A 21,844-nucleotide genomic window follows, 5' to 3' on the forward strand; every position below is an offset into this window, starting at 1 on the left:
CATAAACGTATGTATGTTTGTCTTATCAATTTCACCAAAACAACTCCATGTTTCTTTACTTTTACATCTTTCTCTTACCTTCATGTATTATGCCGTTTGTGTGTGCGAACACTTTCGGAGCAATTATCTAGGTGCGTTGGACCGCACGCCACTCAAAGCTTTTATTAACGGAACTGGAGGTTGGTTGCGTCGAGTTCAACTCCGTCCAATCATTTTGGGATTAGAACATGGTTTTACTCTTGAATCCCTTTCGACATTATATGTGCTATGTACATTTTAATGGGTGTTGTTTTGGGAAGGGATAGACTAATTTTAGTTACTGCAGCCTTTCTTTCGTTTGCTAACTATATTCATTCTGTTCCTTCTACCAGGGGAGCCAAGTCTGTCTCTCACTCATACATACACACACACACACACACACACACACACACACACACGCATTAACAAGCAATTGATTTTTTACATGTTTATATATCATCACAGGTACAGAGATATTATTTTTTATTTTATGTTTCTTTTGAAAATGTTAGTTTGCTAATCGCAATGTAATGAAATCTTGTATCCTGTGGAAAAGCACAGTGGAAAAAATATTATTTCTTAATAAAAGTGAATAAAGTCACCACAGTATTCATAAGCATAACCATTTTTCCCATCTTTGAAAAACACTGCAACAGTCTTAAAAACATCTCAACATAAACATCTCATGTCCTATTTGGTTTATTTAAACATTGACTGAAATCAACCTGTTTTTTGACACTAGTAGACCTCCAAAACCATTACCTACACATCAAAAACAGATTAGATGAATGAATGAACCACACAAAATCATATTAAGGTGTTTTTATTTCTATTGTTGGCAGTGACTATTCCCATGCTGTCACTGGTGCAAAACAGCCAAGAGATCCATCACAAATAGTTGAAATGACAATAAAGGTTTAGCCAGCAGGGGGGTTTGTGTGCACATGAAGCCTCCAGATATGAACCTTTTTTTGAACCAATTGGATGGAAAGCTTCAAGGATTCATCTGGCAATCACTACAAAAACAAACAAAAATGTTTTAAAAAATAGAATTTAGCATTTACAAGTTACAAGTTCAATAAAAGAAAATCAGCAATCATAAATTCTCCAAAATAAGTCAACATCAAAACTCCACTCTTGAAATTTCCTTTGGAAACTAATACAAGGAAAAACAGGAAATTGGGTGATGTCACTTCCTGTCTTTAAGCAGGACAATTCCCCATAAAGCTCCCCTTCAAAGACAACATGGAAGACTCTCCACAAAAAAGTCACAGGTAAGTTCATTTTTTCTTAATATACTTTTGTTTTACCTACTTTGTTAAAATATACCAACTTTTCTGTGTTAATCCTGTGTTTTAATTTACATACATATATAAATATATATACACACAGCATATGTGCATTTCAAACCCACAGTCCATGAACACACTGTGGTGGAGGGTAACTATCACAAGACATTACACTCATACTGTGTGCATCTGCGCCTGTATCACTCCACCACACAGAAAACAGCATGAAAAACCTTTCCCAGTTTCCAAAGATTTCCAACTTTAATGTGTTGATTTGTACAGAGACTTCTACATGTGTAACTTGTAGAACAGCGTGTATCATATGTACAGAAATAAACTGCAGCTGAAGAGTCCTTTAGCATCATTTATTGTGCATGTGTTTTTTTTGGGGACTTCTCACTGGTGCTCACAATTTATTATTACATGGGTAGTACACACACACACGCGCACACACATACTAACAAGCAATTTTTACATGTTTATATGTCATCAAAGGTACAGAGATATTATTGTTTATTTAATGTTTCTTTTGAAAATGTTAGTTTGCTAATCGCAATGTCATGAAATCTTGTATCCTGTGTAAAAACCCCAGCTGCTGTGGTTGCTATGGTGACAGCGATGCTTGTTAATGTTAGCGCAGATCTTTTCGACATGTTATTATGTTGTTTTTTGTTGTTGTGATTTTCTATCTTTCATTGGTTAAATGATAGAATATGGGTTTTCTGTTTAAGTTTCACTTTCTAAATGTTTACTCGATTTGTAATCAACTCGTTATTTTTAGTATTTTAACATGCTGTTTGTAGTGGTTGATCATTCCTGTTCATATTTGTTATTATGACATTAGGCTACTTACGTTACTTATGTGACCTACAGGACATTGTTGTGCTGCGCTTAACATTACACAGCACAATATAGCAACTTAGATTTCCAGATGAAATTTTTTTTTTTACTAACGGACCTTGAGGGGAGGAGAGTCTGCCAGTCTCTCTCTCTCACATGCACACACACGCACGCAATTTCATTTTTCCATGTTTTTACAGTAAAGGTTCACAGACCCAGTACTGCCGCTTGCCTCGTGATGTTAACAGTGCCAGAACAAAACGCAGCATCACAGCGAGTAGACAGAATTGTCGGGGTACACAAGCTGGCTTGGTATTGTGAAACAGTGCGGTTGTGCACAGCTGGATCTCTTGAGTTGTCGCGTATTTGTTCACTGAACGTATGGATGGACAGGTAGCTAGCTCACGTTAGTTGTAGGAACTAACCACAGCTTAGCTTGCTCTAGCTAGAAGTGTCCAATACAGCGATACGCTGTATAATGATCCCATAAACTAAACTTCATATCATTTTAAGCAACGGATCATCCAGCATATTGCAGAGAGGAAGAGCATGTTAAAGCAATGAAAAAAAGAAAGCAAAAACATGAAGGCATTGTGTAAGGCATTGTTTTATCGCTTCGACAAGAGCTTAATCGGGTGATTGTGTCTGTAGCCACGCTGTCGATGTATTGCATAAAGGCGCATTTTTCGCCGCTTTCATCGCTTACGGCCATACCACTCTGAACACGCCCGATCTCGTCCGATCTCGGAAGCTAAGCAGGGTCGGGCCTGGTTAGTACTTGGATGGGAGACCGCCTGGGAATACCAGGTGCTGTAAGCTTTTCTTCTTAGCTATGTTTCTTTTCATTTTTGCCTCTTTTCACGTACAACGTGGCTTCATTTCTTTAGGGTTTTATTTTATGCTTTCTTTCTTGCTTTTAGGTTTAGAACTGTAGCATTTTGGAGCTTAGTAAGTGCACCGGGTTCTCATAAACGTATGTATGTTTGTCTTATCAATTTCACCAAAACAACTCCATGTTTCTTTACTTTTACATCTTTCTCTTACCTTCATGTATTATGCCGTTTGTGTGTGCGAACACTTTCGGAGCAATTATCTAGGTGCGTTGGACCGCACGCCACTCAAAGCTTTTATTAACGGAACTGGAGGTTGGTTGCGTCGAGTTCAACTCCGTCCAATCATTTTGGGATTAGAACATGGTTTTACTCTTGAATCCCTTTCGACATTATATGTGCTATGTACATTTTAATGGGTGTTGTTTTGGGAAGGGATAGACTAATTTTAGTTACTGCAGCCTTTCTTTCGTTTGCTAACTATATTCATTCTGTTCCTTCTACCAGGGGAGCCAAGTCTGTCTCTCACTCATACATACACACACACACACACACACACACACACACACACACACACACACACACACACACATTAACAAGCAATTGATTTTTTACATGTTTATATATCATCACAGGTACAGAGATATTATTTTTTATTTTATGTTTCTTTTGAAAATGTTAGTTTGCTAATCGCAATGTAATGAAATCTTGTATTCTGTGGAAAAGCACAGTGGAAAAAATATTATTTCTTAATAAAAGTGAATAAAGTCACCACAGTATTCATAAGCATAACCATTTTTCCCATCTTTGAAAAACACTGCAACAGTCTTAAAAACATCTCAACATAAACATCTCATGTCCTATTTGGTTTATTTAAACATTGACTGAAATCAACCTGTTTTTTGACACTAGTAGACCTCCAAAACCATTACCTACACATCAAAAACAGATTAGATGAATGAATGAACCACACAAAATCATATTAAGGTGTTTTTATTTCTATTGTTGGCAGTGACTATTCCCATGCTGTCACTGGTGCAAAACAGCCAAGAGATCCATCACAAATAGTTGAAATGACAATAAAGGTTTAGCCAGCAGGGGGGTTTGTGTGCACATGAAGCCTCCAGATATGAACCTTTTTTTGAACCAATTGGATGGAAAGCTTCAAGGATTCATCTGGCAATCACTACAAAAACAAACAAAAATGTTTTAAAAAATAGAATTTAGCATTTACAAGTTACAAGTTCAATAAAAGAAAATCAGCAATCATAAATTCTCCAAAATAAGTCAACATCAAAACTCCACTCTTGAAATTTCCTTTGGAAACTAATACAAGGAAAAACAGGAAATTGGGTGATGTCACTTCCTGTCTTTAAGCAGGACAATTCCCCATAAAGCTCCCCTTCAAAGACAACATGGAAGACTCTCCACAAAAAAGTCACAGGTAAGTTCATTTTTTCTTAATATACTTTTGTTTTACCTACTTTGTTAAAATATACCAACTTTTCTGTGTTAATCCTGTGTTTTAATTTACATACATATATAAATATATATACACACAGCATATGTGCATTTCAAACCCACAGTCCATGAACACACTGTGGTGGAGGGTAACTATCACAAGACATTACACTCATACTGTGTGCATCTGCGCCTGTATCACTCCACCACACAGAAAACAGCATGAAAAACCTTTCCCAGTTTCCAAAGATTTCCAACTTTAATGTGTTGATTTGTACAGAGACTTCTACATGTGTAACTTGTAGAACAGCGTGTATCATATGTACAGAAATAAACTGCAGCTGAAGAGTCCTTTAGCATCATTTATTGTGCATGTGTTTTTTTTGGGGACTTCTCACTGGTGCTCACAATTTATTATTACATGGGTAGTACACACACACACACACACACACACACACACACACACACGCGCACACACATACTAACAAGCAATTTTTACATGTTTATATGTCATCACAGGTACAGAGATATTATTTTTTATTTAATGTTTCTTTTGAAAATGTTAGTTTGCTAATCGCAATGTCATGAAATCTTGTATCCTGTGTAAAAACCCCAGCTGCTGTGGTTGCTATGGTGACAGCGATGCTTGTTAATGTTAGCGCAGATCTTTTCGACATGTTATTATGTTGTTTTTTGTTGTTGTGATTTTCTATCTTTCATTGGTTAAATGATAGAATATGGGTTTTCTGTTTAAGTTTCACTTTCTAAATGTTTACTCGATTTGTAATCAACTCGTTATTTTTAGTATTTTAACATGCTGTTTGTAGTGGTTGATCATTCCTGTTCATATTTGTTATTATGACATTAGGCTACTTACGTTACTTATGTGACCTACAGGACATTGTTGTGCTGCGCTTAACATTACACAGCACAATATAGCAACTTAGATTTCCAGATGAAATTTTTTTTTTACTAACGGACCTTGAGGGGAGGAGAGTCTGCCAGTCTCTCTCTCTCACATGCACACACACGCACGCAATTTCATTTTTCCATGTTTTTACAGTAAAGGTTCACAGACCCAGTACTGCCGCTTGCCTCGTGATGTTAACAGTGCCAGAACAAAACGCAGCATCACAGCGAGTAGACAGAATTGTCGGGGTACACAAGCTGGCTTGGTATTGTGAAACAGTGCGGTTGTGCACAGCTGGATCTCTTGAGTTGTCGCGTATTTGTTCACTGAACGTATGGATGGACAGGTAGCTAGCTCACGTTAGTTGTAGGAACTAACCACAGCTTAGCTTGCTCTAGCTAGAAGTGTCCAATACAGCGATACGCTGTATAATGATCCCATAAACTAAACTTCATATCATTTTAAGCAACGGATCATCCAGCATATTGCAGAGAGGAAGAGCATGTTAAAGCAATGAAAAAAAGAAAGCAAAAACATGAAGGCATTGTGTAAGGCATTGTTTTATCGCTTCGACAAGAGCTTAATCGGGTGATTGTGTCTGTAGCCACGCTGTCGATGTATTGCATAAAGGCGCATTTTTCGCCGCTTTCATTGCTTACGGCCATACCACTCTGAACACGCCCGATCTCGTCCGATCTCGGAAGCTAAGCAGGGTCGGGCCTGGTTAGTACTTGGATGGGAGACCGCCTGGGAATACCAGGTGCTGTAAGCTTTTCTTCTTAGCTATGTTTCTTTTCATTTTTGCCTCTTTTCACGTACAACGTGGCTTCATTTCTTTAGGGTTTTATTTTATGCTTTCTTTCTTGCTTTTAGGTTTAGAACTGTAGCATTTTGGAGCTTAGTAAGTGCACCGGGTTCTCATAAACGTATGTATGTTTGTCTTATCAATTTCACCAAAACAACTCCATGTTTCTTTACTTTTACATCTTTCTCTTACCTTCATGTATTATGCCGTTTGTGTGTGCGAACACTTTCGGAGCAATTATCTAGGTGCGTTGGACCGCACGCCACTCAAAGCTTTTATTAACGGAACTGGAGGTTGGTTGCGTCGAGTTCAACTCCGTCCAATCATTTTGGGATTAGAACATGGTTTTACTCTTGAATCCCTTTCGACATTATATGTGCTATGTACATTTTAATGGGTGTTGTTTTGGGAAGGGATAGACTAATTTTAGTTACTGCAGCCTTTCTTTCGTTTGCTAACTATATTCATTCTGTTCCTTCTACCAGGGGAGCCAAGTCTGTCTCTCACTCATACATACACACACACACACACACACACACACACACACACACACACACACACACACACACACACACATTAACAAGCAATTGATTTTTTACATGTTTATATATCATCACAGGTACAGAGATATTATTTTTTATTTTATGTTTCTTTTGAAAATGTTAGTTTGCTAATCGCAATGTAATGAAATCTTGTATCCTGTGGAAAAGCACAGTGGAAAAAATATTATTTCTTAATAAAAGTGAATAAAGTCACCACAGTATTCATAAGCATAACCATTTTTCCCATCTTTGAAAAACACTGCAACAGTCTTAAAAACATCTCAACATAAACATCTCATGTCCTATTTGGTTTATTTAAACATTGACTGAAATCAACCTGTTTTTTGACACTAGTAGACCTCCAAAACCATTACCTACACATCAAAAACAGATTAGATGAATGAATGAACCACACAAAATCATATTAAGGTGTTTTTATTTCTATTGTTGGCAGTGACTATTCCCATGCTGTCACTGGTGCAAAACAGCCAAGAGATCCATCACAAATAGTTGAAATGACAATAAAGGTTTAGCCAGCAGGGGGGTTTGTGTGCACATGAAGCCTCCAGATATGAACCTTTTTTTGAACCAATTGGATGGAAAGCTTCAAGGATTCATCTGGCAATCACTACAAAAACAAACAAAAATGTTTTAAAAAATAGAATTTAGCATTTACAAGTTACAAGTTCAATAAAAGAAAATCAGCAATCATAAATTCTCCAAAATAAGTCAACATCAAAACTCCACTCTTGAAATTTCCTTTGGAAACTAATACAAGGAAAAACAGGAAATTGGGTGATGTCACTTCCTGTCTTTAAGCAGGACAATTCCCCATAAAGCTCCCCTTCAAAGACAACATGGAAGACTCTCCACAAAAAAGTCACAGGTAAGTTCATTTTTTCTTAATATACTTTTGTTTTACCTACTTTGTTAAAATATACCAACTTTTCTGTGTTAATCCTGTGTTTTAATTTACATACATATATAAATATATATACACACAGCATATGTGCATTTCAAACCCACAGTCCATGAACACACTGTGGTGGAGGGTAACTATCACAAGACATTACACTCATACTGTGTGCATCTGCGCCTGTATCACTCCACCACACAGAAAACAGCATGAAAAACCTTTCCCAGTTTCCAAAGATTTCCAACTTTAATGTGTTGATTTGTACAGAGACTTCTACATGTGTAACTTGTAGAACAGCGTGTATCATATGTACAGAAATAAACTGCAGCTGAAGAGTCCTTTAGCATCATTTATTGTGCATGTGTTTTTTTTGGGGACTTCTCACTGGTGCTCACAATTTATTATTACATGGGTAGTACACACACACACACACACACACACACACACACACACACGCGCACACACATACTAACAAGCAATTTTTACATGTTTATATATCATCACAGGTACAGAGATATTATTTTTTATTTTATGTTTCTTTTGAAAATGTTAGTTTGCTAATCGCAATGTCATGAAATCTTGTATCCTGTGTAAAAACCCCAGCTGCTGTGGTTGCTATGGTGACAGCGATGCTTGTTAATGTTAGCGCAGATCTTTTCGACATGTTATTATGTTGTTTTTTGTTGTTGTGATTTTCTATCTTTCATTGGTTAAATGATAGAATATGGGTTTTCTGGTTAAGTTTCACTTTCTAAATGTTTACTCGATTTGTAATCAACTCGTTATTTTTAGTATTTTAACATGCTGTTTGTAGTGGTTGATCATTCCTGTTCATATTTGTTATTATGACATTAGGCTACTTACGTTATTTATGTGACCTACAGGACATTGTTGTGCTGCGCTTAACATTACACAGCACAATATAGCAACTTAGATTTCCAGATGAAATTTTTTTTTTACTAACGGACCTTGAGGGGAGGAGAGTCTGCCAGTCTCTCTCTCTCACATGCACACACACGCACGCAATTTCATTTTTCCATGTTTTTACAGTAAAGGTTCACAGACCCAGTACTGCCGCTTGCCTCGTGATGTTAACAGTGCCAGAACAAAACGCAGCATCACAGCGAGTAGACAGAATTGTCGGGGTACACAAGCTGGCTTGGTATTGTGAAACAGTGCGGTTGTGCACAGCTGGATCTCTTGAGTTGTCGCGTATTTGTTCACTGAACGTATGGATGGACAGGTAGCTAGCTCACGTTAGTTGTAGGAACTAACCACAGCTTAGCTTGCTCTAGCTAGAAGTGTCCAATACAGCGATACGCTGTATAATGATCCCATAAACTAAACTTCATATCATTTTAAGCAACGGATCATCCAGCATATTGCAGAGAGGAAGAGCATGTTAAAGCAATGAAAAAAAGAAAGCAAAAACATGAAGGCATTGTGTAAGGCATTGTTTTATCGCTTCGACAAGAGCTTAATCGGGTGATTGTGTCTGTAGCCACGCTGTCGATGTATTGCATAAAGGCGCATTTTTCGCCGCTTTCATCGCTTACGGCCATACCACTCTGAACACGCCCGATCTCGTCCGATCTCGGAAGCTAAGCAGGGTCGGGCCTGGTTAGTACTTGGATGGGAGACCGCCTGGGAATACCAGGTGCTGTAAGCTTTTCTTCTTAGCTATGTTTCTTTTCATTTTTGCCTCTTTTCACGTACAACGTGGCTTCATTTCTTTAGGGTTTTATTTTATGCTTTCTTTCTTGCTTTTAGGTTTAGAACTGTAGCATTTTGGAGCTTAGTAAGTGCACCGGGTTCTCATAAACGTATGTATGTTTGTCTTATCAATTTCACCAAAACAACTCCATGTTTCTTTACTTTTACATCTTTCTCTTACCTTCATGTATTATGCCGTTTGTGTGTGCGAACACTTTCGGAGCAATTATCTAGGTGCGTTGGACCGCACGCCACTCAAAGCTTTTATTAACGGAACTGGAGGTTGGTTGCGTCGAGTTCAACTCCGTCCAATCATTTTGGGATTAGAACATGGTTTTACTCTTGAATCCCTTTCGACATTATATGTGCTATGTACATTTTAATGGGTGTTGTTTTGGGAAGGGATAGACTAATTTTAGTTACTGCAGCCTTTCTTTCGTTTGCTAACTATATTCATTCTGTTCCTTCTACCAGGGGAGCCAAGTCTGTCTCTCACTCATACATACACACACACACACACACACACACACACACACACACACACACACACACACACACATTAACAAGCAATTGATTTTTTACATGTTTATATATCATCACAGGTACAGAGATATTATTTTTTATTTTATGTTTCTTTTGAAAATGTTAGTTTGCTAATCGCAATGTCATGAAATCTTGTATCCTGTGGAAAAGCACAGTGGAAAAAATATTATTTCTTAATAAAAGTGAATAAAGTCACCACAGTATTCATAAGCATAACCATTTTTCCCATCTTTGAAAAACACTGCAACAGTCTTAAAAACATCTCAACATAAACATCTCATGTCCTATTTGGTTTATTTAAACATTGACTGAAATCAACCTGTTTTTTGACACTAGTAGACCTCCAAAACCATTACCTACACATCAAAAACAGATTAGATGAATGAATGAACCACACAAAATCATATTAAGGTGTTTTTATTTCTATTGTTGGCAGTGACTATTCCCATGCTGTCACTGGTGCAAAACAGCCAAGAGATCCATCACAAATAGTTGAAATGACAATAAAGGTTTAGCCAGCAGGGGGGTTTGTGTGCACATGAAGCCTCCAGATATGAACCTTTTTTTGAACCAATTGGATGGAAAGCTTCAAGGATTCATCTGGCAATCACTACAAAAACAAACAAAAATGTTTTAAAAAATAGAATTTAGCATTTACAAGTTACAAGTTCAATAAAAGAAAATCAGCAATCATAAATTCTCCAAAATAAGTCAACATCAAAACTCCACTCTTGAAATTTCCTTTGGAAACTAATACAAGGAAAAACAGGAAATTGGGTGATGTCACTTCCTGTCTTTAAGCAGGACAATTCCCCATAAAGCTCCCCTTCAAAGACAACATGGAAGACTCTCCACAAAAAAGTCACAGGTAAGTTCATTTTTTCTTAATATACTTTTGTTTTACCTACTTTGTTAAAATATACCAACTTTTCTGTGTTAATCCTGTGTTTTAATTTACATACATATATAAATATATATACACACAGCATATGTGCATTTCAAACCCACAGTCCATGAACACACTGTGGTGGAGGGTAACTATCACAAGACATTACACTCATACTGTGTGCATCTGCGCCTGTATCACTCCACCACACAGAAAACAGCATGAAAAACCTTTCCCAGTTTCCAAAGATTTCCAACTTTAATGTGTTGATTTGTACAGAGACTTCTACATGTGTAACTTGTAGAACAGCGTGTATCATATGTACAGAAATAAACTGCAGCTGAAGAGTCCTTTAGCATCATTTATTGTGCATGTGTTTTTTTTGGGGACTTCTCACTGGTGCTCACAATTTATTATTACATGGGTAGTACACACACACACACACACACACACACACACACGCGCACACACATACTAACAAGCAATTTTTACATGTTTATATGTCATCAAAGGTACAGAGATATTATTGTTTATTTAATGTTTCTTTTGAAAATGTTAGTTTGCTAATCGCAATGTCATGAAATCTTGTATCCTGTGTAAAAACCCCAGCTGCTGTGGTTGCTATGGTGACAGCGATGCTTGTTAATGTTAGCGCAGATCTTTTCGACATGTTATTATGTTGTTTTTTGTTGTTGTGATTTTCTATCTTTCATTGGTTAAATGATAGAATATGGGTTTTCTGGTTAAGTTTCACTTTCTAAATGTTTACTCGATTTGTAATCAACTCGTTATTTTTAGTATTTTAACATGCTGTTTGTAGTGGTTGATCATTCCTGTTCATATTTGTTATTATGACATTAGGCTACTTACGTTATTTATGTGACCTACAGGACATTGTTGTGCTGCGCTTAACATTACACAGCACAATATAGCAACTTAGATTTCCAGATGACATTTTTTTTTTACTAACGGACCTTGAGGGGAGGAGAGTCTGCCAGTCTCTCTCTCTCACATGCACACACACGCACGCAATTTCATTTTTCCATGTTTTTACAGTAAAGGTTCACAGACCCAGTACTGCCGCTTGCCTCGTGATGTTAACAGTGCCAGAACAAAACGCAGCATCACAGCGAGTAGACGGAATTGTCGGGGTACACAAGCTGGCTTGGTATTGTGAAACAGTGCGGTTGTGCACAGCTGGATCTCTTGAGTTGTCGCGTATTTGTTCACTGAACGTATGGATGGACAGGTAGCTAGCTCACGTTAGTTGTAGGAACTAACCACAGCTTAGCTTGCTCTAGCTAGAAGTGTCCAATACAGCGATACGCTGTATAATGATCCCATAAACTAAACTTCATATCATTTTAAGCAACGGATCATCCAGCATATTGCAGAGAGGAAGAGCATGTTAAAGCAATGAAAAAAAGAAAGCAAAAACATGAAGGCATTGTGTAAGGCATTGTTTTATCGCTTCGACAAGAGCTTAATCGGGTGATTGTGTCTGTAGCCACGCTGTCGATGTATTGCATAAAGGCGCATTTTTCGCCGCTTTCGTCGCTTACGGCCATACCACTCTGAACACGCCCGATCTCGTCCGATCTCGGAAGCTAAGCAGGGTCGGGCCTGGTTAGTACTTGGATGGGAGACCGCCTGGGAATACCAGGTGCTGTAAGCTTTTCTTCTTAGCTATGTTTCTTTTCATTTTTGCCTCTTTTCACGTACAACGTGGCTTCATTTCTTTAGGGTTTTATTTTATGCTTTCTTTCTTGCTTTTAGGTTTAGAACTGTAGCATTTTGGAGCTTAGTAAGTGCACCGGGTTCTCATAAACGTATGTATGTTTGTCTTATCAATTTCACCAAAACAACTCCATGTTTCTTTACTTTTACATCTTTCTCTTACCTTCATGTATTATGCCGTTTGTGTGTGCGAACACTTTCGGAGCAATTATCTAGGTGCGTTGGACCGCACGCCACTCAAAGCTTTTATTAACGGAACTGGAGGTTGGTTGCGTCGAGTTCAACTCCGTCCAATCATTTTGGGATTAGAACATGGTTTTACTCTTGAATCCCTTTCGACATTATATGTGCTATGTACATTTTAATGGGTGTTGTTTTGGGAAGGGATAGACTAATTTTAGTTACTGCAGCCTTTCTTTCGTTTGCTAACTATATTCATTCTGTTCCTTCTACCAGGGGAGCCAAGTCTGTCTCTCACTCATACATACACACACACACACACACACACACACACACACACACACACACATTAACAAGCAATTGATTTTTTACATGTTTATATATCATCACAGGTACAGAGATATTATTTTTTATTTTATGTTTCTTTTGAAAATGTTAGTTTGCTAATCGCAATGTAATGAAATCTTGTATCCTGTGGAAAAGCACAGTGGAAAAAATATTATTTCTTAATAAAAGTGAATAAAGTCACCACAGTATTCATAAGCATAACCATTTTTCCCATCTTTGAAAAACACTGCAACAGTCTTAAAAACATCTCAACATAAACATCTCATGTCCTATTTGGTTTATTTAAACATTGACTGAAATCAACCTGTTTTTTGACACTAGTAGACCTCCAAAACCATTACCTACACATCAAAAACAGATTAGATGAATGAATGAACCACACAAAATCATATTAAGGTGTTTTTATTTCTATTGTTGGCAGTGACTATTCCCATGCTGTCACTGGTGCAAAACAGCCAAGAGATCCATCACAAATAGTTGAAATGACAATAAAGGTTTAGCCAGCAGGGGGGTTTGTGTGCACATGAAGCCTCCAGATATGAACCTTTTTTTGAACCAATTGGATGGAAAGCTTCAAGGATTCATCTGGCAATCACTACAAAAACAAACAAAAATGTTTTAAAAAATAGAATTTAGCATTTACAAGTTACAAGTTCAATAAAAGAAAATCAGCAATCATAAATTCTCCAAAATAAGTCAACATCAAAACTCCACTCTTGAAATTTCCTTTGGAAACTAATACAAGGAAAAACAGGAAATTGGGTGATGTCACTTCCTGTCTTTAAGCAGGACAATTCCCCATAAAGCTCCCCTTCAAAGACAACATGGAAGACTCTCCACAAAAAAGTCACAGGTAAGTTCATTTTTTCTTAATATACTTTTGTTTTACCTACTTTGTTAAAATATACCAACTTTTCTGTGTTAATCCTGTGTTTTAATTTACATACATATATAAATATATATACACACAGCATATGTGCATTTCAAACCCACAGTCCATGAACACACTGTGGTGGAGGGTAACTATCACAAGACATTACACTCATACTGTGTGCATCTGCGCCTGTATCACTCCACCACACAGAAAACAGCATGAAAAACCTTTCCCAGTGTCCAAAGATTTCCAACTTTAATGTGTTGATTTGTACAGAGACTTCTACATGTGTAACTTGTAGAACAGCGTGTATCATATGTACAGAAATAAACTGCAGCTGAAGAGTCCTTTAGCATCATTTATTGTGCATGTGTTTTTTTTGGGGACTTCTCACTGGTGCTCACAATTTATTATTACATGGGTAGTACACACACACACACACACACACACACACACACACACACACACGCGCACACACATACTAACAAGCAATTTTTACATGTTTATATGTCATCAAAGGTACAGAGATATTATTGTTTATTTAATGTTTCTTTTGAAAATGTTAGTTTGCTAATCGCAATGTCATGAAATCTTGTATCCTGTGTAAAAACCCCAGCTGCTGTGGTTGCTATGGTGACAGCGATGCTTGTTAATGTTAGCGCAGATCTTTTCGACATGTTATTATGTTGTTTTTTGTTGTTGTGATTTTCTATCTTTCATTGGTTAAATGATAGAATATGGGTTTTCTGGTTAAGTTTCACTTTCTAAATGTTTACTCGATTTGTAATCAACTCGTTATTTTTAGTATTTTAACATGCTGTTTGTAGTGGTTGATCATTCCTGTTCATATTTGTTATTATGACATTAGGCTACTTACGTTATTTATGTGACCTACAGGACATTGTTGTGCTGCGCTTAACATTACACAGCACAATATAGCAACTTAGATTTCCAGATGACATTTTTTTTTTACTAACGGACCTTGAGGGGAGGAGAGTCTGCCAGTCTCTCTCTCTCACATGCACACACACGCACGCAATTTCATTTTTCCATGTTTTTACAGTAAAGGTTCACAGACCCAGTACTGCCGCTTGCCTCGTGATGTTAACAGTGCCAGAACAAAACGCAGCATCACAGCGAGTAGACGGAATTGTCGGGGTACACAAGCTGGCTTGGTATTGTGAAACAGTGCGGTTGTGCACAGCTGGATCTCTTGAGTTGTCGCGTATTTGTTCACTGAACGTATGGATGGACAGGTAGCTAGCTCACGTTAGTTGTAGGAACTAACCACAGCTTAGCTTGCTCTAGCTAGAAGTGTCCAATACAGCGATACGCTGTATAATGATCCCATAAACTAAACTTCATATCATTTTAAGCAACGGATCATCCAGCATATTGCAGAGAGGAAGAGCATGTTAAAGCAATGAAAAAAAGAAAGCAAAAACATGAAGGCATTGTGTAAGGCATTGTTTTATCGCTTCGACAAGAGCTTAATCGGGTGATTGTGTCTGTAGCCACGCTGTCGATGTATTGCATAAAGGCGCATTTTTCGCCGCTTTCATCGCTTACGGCCATACCACTCTGAACACGCCCGATCTCGTCCGATCTCGGAAGCTAAGCAGGGTCGGGCCTGGTTAGTACTTGGATGGGAGACCGCCTGGGAATACCAGGTGCTGTAAGCTTTTCTTCTTAGCTATGTTTCTTTTCATTTTTGCCTCTTTTCACGTACAACGTGGCTTCATTTCTTTAGGGTTTTATTTTATGCTTTCTTTCTTGCTTTTAGGTTTAGAACTGTAGCATTTTGGAGCTTAGTAAGTGCACCGGGTTCTCATAAACGTATGTATGTTTGTCTTATCAATTTCACCAAAACAACTCCATGTTTCTTTACTTTTACATCTTTCTCTTACCTTCATGTATTATGCCGTTTGTGTGTGCGAACACTTTCGGAGCAATTATCTAGGTGCGTTGGACCGCACGCCACTCAAAGCTTTTATTAACGGAACTGGAGGTTGGTTGCGTCGAGTTCAACTCCGTCCAATCATTTTGGGATTAGAACATGGTTTTACTCTTGAATCCCTTTCGACATTATATGTGCTATGTACATTTTAATGGGTGTTGTTTTGGGAAGGGATAGACTAATTTTAGTTACTGCAGCCTTTCTTTCGTTTGCTAACTATATTCATTCTGTTCCTTCTACCAGGGGAGCCAAGTCTGTCTCTCACTCATACATACACACACACACACACACACACACACACACACACACACACACATTAACAAGCAATTGATTTTTTACATGTTTATATATCATCACAGGTACAGAGATATTATTTTTTATTTTATGTTTCTTTTGAAAATGTTAGTTTGCTAATCGCAATGTAATGAAATCTTGTATCCTGTGGAAAAGCACAGTGGAAAAAATATTATTTCTTAATAAAAGTGAATAAAGTCACCACAGTATTCATAAGCATAACCATTTTTCCCATCTTTGAAAAACACTGCAACAGTCTTAAAAACATCTCAACATAAACATCTCATGTCCTATTTGGTTTATTTAAACATTGACTGAAATCAACCTGTTTTTTGACACTAGTAGACCTCCAAAACCATTACCTACACATCAAAAACAGATTAGATGAATGAATGAACCACACAAAATCATATTAAGGTGTTTTTATTTCTATTGTTGGCAGTGACTATTCCCATGCTGTCACTGGTGCAAAACAGCCAAGAGATCCATCACAAATAGTTGAAATGACAATAAAGGTTTAGCCAGCAGGGGGGTTTGTGTGCACATGAAGCCTCCAGATATGAACCTTTTTTTGAACCAATTGGATGGAAAGCTTCAAGGATTCATCTGGCAATCATTACAAAAACAAACAAAAATGTTTTAAAAAATAGAATTTAGCATTTACAAGTTACAAGTTCAATAAAAGAAAATCAGCAATCATAAATTCTCCAAAATAAGTCAACATCAAAACTCCACTCTTGAAATTTCCTTTGGAAACTAATACAAGGAAAAACAGGAAATTGGGTGATGTCACTTCCTGTCTTTAAGCAGGACAATTCCCCATAAAGCTCCCCTTCAAAGACAACATGGAAGACTCTCCACAAAAAAGTCACAGGTAAGTTCATTTTTTCTTAATATACTTTTGTTTTACCTACTTTGTTAAAATATACCAACTTTTCTGTGTTAATCCTGTGTTTTAATTTACATACATATATAAATATATATACACACAGCATATGTGCATTTCAAACCCACAGTCCATGAACACACTATGGTGGAGGGTAACTATCACAAGACATTACACTCATACTGTGTGCATCTGCGCCTGTATCACTCCACCACACAGAAAACAGCATGAAAAACCTTTTCCAGTGTCCAAAGATTTCCAACTTTAATGTGTTGATTTGTACAGAGACTTCTACATGTGTAACTTGTAGAACAGCGTGTATCATATGTACAGAAATAAACTGCAGCTGAAGAGTCCTTTAGCATCATTTATTGTGCATGTGTTTTTTTTGGGGACTTCTCACTGGTGCTCACAATTTATTATTACATGGGTAGTACACACACACACACACACACACACACACACACACACACACACACGCGCATACACATACTAACAAGCAATTTTTACATGTTTATATGTCATCAAAGGTACAGAGATATTATTGTTTATTTAATGTTTCTTTTGAAAATGTTAGTTTGCTAATCGCAATGTCATGAAATCTTGTATCCTGTGTAAAAACCCCAGCTGCTGTGGTTGCTATGGTGACAGCGATGCTTGTTAATGTTAGCGCAGATCTTTTCGACATGTTATTATGTTGTTTTTTGTTGTTGTGATTTTCTATCTTTCATTGGTTAAATGATAGAATATGGGTTTTCTGGTTAAGTTTCACTTTCTAAATGTTTACTCGATTTGTAATCAACTCGTTATTTTTAGTATTTTAACATGCTGTTTGTAGTGGTTGATCATTCCTGTTCATATTTGTTATTATGACATTAGGCTACTTACGTTATTTATGTGACCTACAGGACATTGTTGTGCTGCGCTTAACATTACACAGCACAATATAGCAACTTAGATTTCCAGATGAAATTTTTTTTTTACTAACGGACCTTGAGGGGAGGAGAGTCTGCCAGTCTCTCTCTCTCACATGCACACACACGCACGCAATTTCATTTTTCCATGTTTTTACAGTAAAGGTTCACAGACCCAGTACTGCCGCTTGCCTCGTGATGTTAACAGTGCCAGAACAAAACGCAGCATCACAGCGAGTAGACAGAATTGTCGGGGTACACAAGCTGGCTTGGTATTGTGAAACAGTGCGGTTGTGCACAGCTGGATCTCTTGAGTTGTCGCGTATTTGTTCACTGAACGTATGGATGGACAGGTAGCTAGCTCACGTTAGTTGTAGGAACTAACCACAGCTTAGCTTGCTCTAGCTAGAAGTGTCCAATACAGCGATACGCTGTATAATGATCCCATAAACTAAACTTCATATCATTTTAAGCAACGGATCATCCAGCATATTGCAGAGAGGAAGAGCATGTTAAAGCAATGAAAAAAAGAAAGCAAAAACATGAAGGCATTGTGTAAGGCATTGTTTTATCGCTTCGACAAGAGCTTAATCGGGTGATTGTGTCTGTAGCCACGCTGTCGATGTATTGCATAAAGGCGCATTTTTCGCCGCTTTCATCGCTTACGGCCATACCACTCTGAACACGCCCGATCTCGTCCGATCTCGGAAGCTAAGCAGGGTCGGGCCTGGTTAGTACTTGGGTGGGAGACCGCCTGGGAATACCAGGTGCTGTAAGCTTTTCTTCTTAGCTATGTTTCTTTTCATTTTTGCCTCTTTTCACGTACAACGTGGCTTCATTTCTTTAGGGTTTTATTTTATGCTTTCTTTCTTGCTTTTAGGTTTAGAACTGTAGCATTTTGGAGCTTAGTAAGTGCACCGGGTTCTCATAAACGTATGTATGTTTGTCTTATCAATTTCACCAAAACAACTCCATGTTTCTTTACTTTTACATCTTTCTCTTACCTTCATGTATTATGCCGTTTGTGTGTGCGAACACTTTCGGAGCAATTATCTAGGTGCGTTGGACCGCACGCCACTCAAAGCTTTTATTAACGGAACTGGAGGTTGGTTGCGTCGAGTTCAACTCCGTCCAATCATTTTGGGATTAGAACATGGTTTTACTCTTGAATCCCTTTCGACATTATATGTGCTATGTACATTTTAATGGGTGTTGTTTTGGGAAGGGATAGACTAATTTTAGTTACTGCAGCCTTTCTTTCGTTTGCTAACTATATTCATTCTGTTCCTTCTACCAGGGGAGCCAAGTCTGTCTCTCACTCATACATACACACACACACACACACACACACACACACACACACACACACACACATTAACAAGCAATTGATTTTTTACATGTTTATATATCATCACAGGTACAGAGATATTATTTTTTATTTTATGTTTCTTTTGAAAATGTTAGTTTGCTAATCGCAATGTAATGAAATCTTGTATCCTGTGGAAAAGCACAGTGGAAAAAATATTATTTCTTAATAAAAGTGAATAAAGTCACCACAGTATTCATAAGCATAACCATTTTTCCCATCTTTGAAAAACACTGCAACAGTCTTAAAAACATCTCAACATAAACATCTCATGTCCTATTTGGTTTATTTAAACATTGACTGAAATCAACCTGTTTTTTGACACTAGTAGACCTCCAAAACCATTACCTACACATCAAAAACAGATTAGATGAATGAATGAACCACACAAAATCATATTAAGGTGTTTTTATTTCTATTGTTGGCAGTGACTATTCCCATGCTGTCACTGGTGCAAAACAGCCAAGAGATCCATCACAAATAGTTGAAATGACAATAAAGGTTTAGCCAGCAGGGGGGTTTGTGTGCACATGAAGCCTCCAGATATGAACCTTTTTTTGAACCAATTGGATGGAAAGCTTCAAGGATTCATCTGGCAATCACTACAAAAACAAACAAAAATGTTTTAAAAAATAGAATTTAGCATTTACAAGTTACAAGTTCAATAAAAGAAAATCAGCAATCATAAATTCTCCAAAATAAGTCAACATCAAAACTCCACTCTTGAAATTTCCTTTGGAAACTAATACAAGGAAAAACAGGAAATTGGGTGATGTCACTTCCTGTCTTTAAGCAGGACAATTCCCCATAAAGCTCCCCTTCAAAGACAACATGGAAGACTCTCCACAAAAAAGTCACAGGTAAGTTCATTTTTTCTTAATATACTTTTGTTTTACCTACTTTGTTAAAATATACCAACTTTTCTGTGTTAATCCTGTGTTTTAATTTACATACATATATAAATATATATACACACAGCATATGTGCATTTCAAACCCACAGTCCATGAACACACTGTGGTGGAGGGTAACTATCACAAGACATTACACTCATACTGTGTGCATCTGCGCCTGTATCACTCCACCACACAGAAAACAGCATGAAAAACCTTTCCCAGTTTCCAAAGATTTCCAACTTTAATGTGTTGATTTGTACAGAGATTTCTACATGTGTAACTTGTAGAACAGCGTGTATCATATGTACAGAAATAAACTGCAGCTGAAGAGTCCTTTAGCATCATTTATTGTGCATGTGTTTTTTTTGGGGACTTCTCACTGGTGCTCACAATTTATTATTACATGGGTAGTACACACACACACACACGCACACACATACTAACAAGCAATTTTTACATGTTTATATGTCATCAAAGGTACAGAGATATTATTGTTTATTTAATGTTTCTTTTGAAAATGTTAGTTTGCTAATCGCAATGTCATGAAATCTTGTATCCTGTGTAAAAACCCCAGCTGCTGTGGTTGCTATGGTGACAGCGATGCTTGTTAATGTTAGCGCAGATCTTTTCGACATGTTATTATGTTGTTTTTTGTTGTTGTGATTTTCTATCTTTCATTGGTTAAATGATAGAACATGGGTTTTCTGTTTAAGTTTCACTTTCTAAATGTTTACTCGATTTGTAATCAACTCGTTATTCTTAGTATTTTAACATGCTGTTTGTAGTGGTTGATCATTCCTGTTCATATTTGTTATTATGACATTAGGCTACTTACGTTATTTATGTGACCTACAGGACATTGTTGTGCTGCGCTTAACATTACACAGCACAATATAGCAACTTAGATTTCCAGATGAAATTTTTTTTTTACTAACGGACCTTGAGGGGAGGAGAGTCTGCCAGTCTCTCTCTCTCACATGCACACACACGCACGCAATTTCATTTTTCCATGTTTTTACAGTAAAGGTTCACAGACCCAGTACTGCCGCTTGCCTCGTGATGTTAACAGTGCCAGAACAAAACGCAGCATCACAGCGAGTAGACGGAATTGTCGGGGTACACAAGCTGGCTTGGTATTGTGAAACAGTGCGGTTGTGCACAGCTGGATCTCTTGAGTTGTCGCGTATTTGTTCACTGAACGTATGGATGGACAGGTAGCTAGCTCACGTTAGTTGTAGGAACTAACCACAGCTTAGCTTGCTCTAGCTAGAAGTGTCCAATACAGCGATACGCTGTATAATGATCCCATAAACTAAACTTCATATCATTTTAAGCAACGGATCATCCAGCATATTGCAGAGAGGAAGAGCATGTTAAAGCAATGAAAAAAAGAAAGCAAAAACATGAAGGCATTGTGTAAGGCATTGTTTTATCGCTTCGACAAGAGCTTAATCGGGTGATTGTGTCTGTAGCCACGCTGTCGATGTATTGCATAAAGGCGCATTTTTCGCCGCTTTCATCGCTTACGGCCATACCACTCTGAACACTCCCGATCTCGTCCGATCTCGGAAGCTAAGCAGGGTCGGGCCTGGTTAGTACTTGGATGGGAGACCGCCTGGGAATACCAGGTGCTGTAAGCT

General features: G+C 37.6%; 7 non-coding genes across 7 annotated transcripts; all 7 read left to right on the forward strand.

The window, feature by feature from the left end:
* Window positions 1–2,847: 2,847 nt before the first annotated feature.
* Window positions 2,848–2,966, forward strand: LOC145659738 (5S ribosomal RNA). The gene has a single exon (XR_014125858.1). It is a non-coding gene; the product is annotated as a 5S ribosomal RNA (ribosomal RNA).
* A 3,035-nt stretch (window positions 2,967–6,001) lies between these two features.
* LOC145659739 (5S ribosomal RNA) lies at window positions 6,002–6,120 on the forward strand. Its single transcript, XR_014125860.1, has one exon. It is a non-coding gene; the product is annotated as a 5S ribosomal RNA (ribosomal RNA).
* Window positions 6,121–9,161: 3,041 nt separating this feature from the next.
* Window positions 9,162–9,280, forward strand: LOC145659740 (5S ribosomal RNA). The gene has a single exon (XR_014125861.1). It is a non-coding gene; the product is annotated as a 5S ribosomal RNA (ribosomal RNA).
* A 3,029-nt stretch (window positions 9,281–12,309) lies between these two features.
* LOC145659741 (5S ribosomal RNA) lies at window positions 12,310–12,428 on the forward strand. Its single transcript, XR_014125862.1, has one exon. It is a non-coding gene; the product is annotated as a 5S ribosomal RNA (ribosomal RNA).
* A 3,027-nt stretch (window positions 12,429–15,455) lies between these two features.
* LOC145659744 (5S ribosomal RNA) lies at window positions 15,456–15,574 on the forward strand. Its single transcript, XR_014125866.1, has one exon. It is a non-coding gene; the product is annotated as a 5S ribosomal RNA (ribosomal RNA).
* Window positions 15,575–18,603: 3,029 nt separating this feature from the next.
* LOC145659763 (5S ribosomal RNA) lies at window positions 18,604–18,722 on the forward strand. The gene has a single exon (XR_014125895.1). It is a non-coding gene; the product is annotated as a 5S ribosomal RNA (ribosomal RNA).
* A 3,003-nt stretch (window positions 18,723–21,725) lies between these two features.
* On the forward strand, window positions 21,726–21,844 carry LOC145659757 (5S ribosomal RNA). The gene has a single exon (XR_014125885.1). It is a non-coding gene; the product is annotated as a 5S ribosomal RNA (ribosomal RNA).

Source organism: Electrophorus electricus, chromosome 1 (assembly GCF_041902795.1).
Source record: "Electrophorus electricus isolate QZ-2024a chromosome 1, ASM4190279v1, whole genome shotgun sequence".
Lineage (NCBI taxonomy): Eukaryota > Metazoa > Chordata > Actinopteri > Gymnotiformes > Gymnotidae > Electrophorus > Electrophorus electricus.